This window comes from Polyodon spathula, chromosome 22 (genome assembly GCF_017654505.1).
Source record: "Polyodon spathula isolate WHYD16114869_AA chromosome 22, ASM1765450v1, whole genome shotgun sequence".
In the NCBI taxonomy this organism is placed as follows: domain Eukaryota; kingdom Metazoa; phylum Chordata; class Actinopteri; order Acipenseriformes; family Polyodontidae; genus Polyodon; species Polyodon spathula.
In genome coordinates, this window is record NC_054555.1 from 29,379,906 (window position 1) to 29,383,353 (window position 3,448).

Below are 3,448 nucleotides of genomic sequence, written 5' to 3' on the forward strand. Positions count from 1 at the left end.
GGGGTTTTTTTTTTTTTTTTTTTTTTTTTTTAGCGTTTTATTTTTATGTCCATCTTTAGGAAACCTAAAGTTTAAAAATAAAAAAAATCAATTTCTTATGTCCTTTGTGTACCCTTCCGCTTGTTTAGTTTTTTTAAACACAGACACATCACGTGATACCAGCTTCCTTCCCCCCCCACCTCAGTGCGGCATTAATAACGGCGTCAGACAGGACAGCATCAGAGACTGTAGACAATGCATACAAACAGTATAGCTGACAATAAACAATCAGAGCTGGTGCTGAGTTCAGTATAAAAATGCAAAATAGATGTGTAAAAAAAACAAAAACAAAAAAACATCGATAGCCTGCTTTGGAATAGCAATGTGAAACGCTAATAAGAAGTTAGTTAAATGCTTTTATGATGATTCAATAGCATACATGGCATGACCCTGGCTTCAGCTCATACATTGATTCTGAGTTTTCATTATACAGCCCCGCAGAGAGCTGATATAATTAGAGGCATTGGATAATCTCAGCCGGACACAATTAAAAACACACACAGCGGGTTTAGGGACAGCAATCTGCCTCTATTGAATTATTTTGTGGAATGCAACCATGAAGTTCAGGTCGATTGGAAGATTGCTATTGGAATTCCCAGGTAGAAGCCTGGCTCCAGCACAAACACATCTCTGCCATTCGCTGCTTCATTTTTTAGTGGAATTCAGAATGCTGACAGAGGCCGAATGTTCTGACCCTGGAGTGTCATTGCTGGTTATTGACTCTGTGTTTTACACATGCATGTGATTGCACACTCCAGTGATGCCCAGGCTTCTCATCACTGCATGGTTTTGAATCCAGACTTGGATGGTTTGAAATCACCTTTGTGATTTTTGGAACCACACAGTGATCTACTGACCACACACGGGACTTCTAATTATTTTCATTGACTAGTCCATTAACCTCCTGAATGCCTCGTGCCCAACGCAACACTGCATTTGATAATCAGTTAGAAGCACGTGGATTTCTCTTTAAAACTGGGCAGCATATTGTATCTGGACAATTCCACAGGATTTTCAATTGAGTTCAGTATTTGTGTCGATAAAGGTTGTAACTGGAACCTATAGAAAGAAACAAGCCTTTCAATACACTGGTCAGGACAGTGGTCAGTGTTAATTCTATTAAGAAGCTGAAGCTTATGGGCCTTATTCTCTCTTTTAAATGACTTTGAATTTACAGTGATGGCCTGCACAATCACACCCACGCTCATAAAGATATTGCACTGGGAGTGACGTGCACAGCATCCCCATAATCATTCATAGGATGAAACAGCTGGGAAATACTGTAGCCCCATTAAACTGAATGAGTCATCCTTTTCATCTGACTAGGGCACCAGGATTCCTAATTACAAAGCACTGTGTTACAGCAATACAGATACAAGCATGTGAAGCTGGGGAAATAATCCCAGTATAGATATACTAGGAGGGAGCGCTGTTCTGGTCGATCTGCAGCTGTCATCCTTCCCTGTCAGCCATCTCACTGCATGTAGACGATCAGCAGTTGCCTTCTGAGATGCTAGAGATAATAGCTATAATATACGAGTCAGTCACACACACCTAAAAACAAACTACTAACTACTGCTGCCCACAAACAGGTGCTACTGATACAAGGTTAGGAAACTCTCTCTCTCACACACACACACACACACACACACACACACACACACACACACACGCCCGCACACGCACACACGCACACATGCATGCACGCACGAACGCACACACAGACATACAAACACAGACACACGCACGCACGCACGCACAGACACACACACCCACACACACACAGACACACGCACGCACGCACAGACACACACACCCACACACACACAAGCACACACACACAGGCACACACACACACACACACTGACACACACACGTATGCATGCTACGCACGCACGCACGCACACACATGCAGTAGATTATTATCTTCCCACTAGGTTCGTTAATGTGTTCCTTGTAATGTTGACACATCTGAATGTCAAGTACGTCAAAGAGAAGTGATTTCTGCTTGGAATACCCACTTGTGGATGCTTGACGTCACTAATACATACATATATATATATATATATATATATATATATATATATATATATATATATATATACATATACACACACACACACACACACACACATATATCTATATAAAAATATATATATATATATATATATAGATATATATATATATATACTGTTATGTCACCGTGGATCTATTATTCATATGCTAGTGAAAACATAGTGACGCATAGGTAAGCATTGTAGAGTCCAGAGAATATAATAAACGAATCGCATAACCATGAGATTAGGTGGCAGTGGTCATCGAGGAAGGGCCTTGTATCGCTCCACAAGCACTCGCACACCTTCCACACTTGTCTTGGTGAAGCACTGCTATCATGGCTGCTGTCGCAAATATTTCTCCTGCTTTGCACTGGCACAGCATCTGTACCGGTATATGCTGTGCGTTACTGTCACCCAGTGGACAGATGTAAGAAGAGCACCTCAAAGGAATAACACCTCAAAGGATCTTCAAAAATACTGGAAGTAGATTTTGGGGTACAGTACAGTAGAGTCACACTTTTTTCAATTTGAAAAATACACATCTCCTTGACATTTTAATTTCAACTTAAGTGTATATTTCGTTATGCGATTTGCATTAATAATTGTAGAGCTTTATTCCTGGATATTAACACTGAAACCCAGGCCCTCAGTATCCAATATTTGCTACTGATTCCTTACGCACACTTTTAAACAGCACCGAATTTGGCTTGACTGTAAGAGTGCATGATCTTTTTCATTATAGCAACCAGAGTGTGGTGGTGGTGGTGCTTAGTACAACAGCAACTGGAAAAAGAAAAATGTACAAACTCCCTTGCAGGTTACAGAACAAAAGAGGGTTGCTTCTGTGTAGTTTATCAAAGCTACTCCCCCAGTGCAGTTTGATTGGTTCCCCTGTCTTGCTTCACCTGTAGAACGGGTCTGGTTCACCCAGCTTGATCAGCGCCTGTATTCTGTATCTGAGTTCACGTCACAATGCTCGGCACCAATGCTCTTCTTTCATATCGGCCGTTCCGCTGTAGTACTCACAATGTCCAGAAGGTGGCAGCAGTGTGGTTCTCCTCCCACTCTGTTCCCTCATCAATCAGCACCATACATTATAATTATTTCTTTCCCAAGGACAGGATCTTGATAACCAGTTGCTTATTCCTTCCGGATAATTACCATTGGATTTCTTCAACAATATCTCTCTTTTTCTTCAGGAATGAGTCCGGGGGTGGGGTCTCAGAGTACACCTGATGTACTCTTTCCACCTGTAAAGCCTGATTTAATTCTGGCTCTAGGGCTGCTGGGGAATCTGGTGGTTTGAAAGAGCATTTTTTTCAGACAGTTCACATTCCTGCTACTTTAAACTC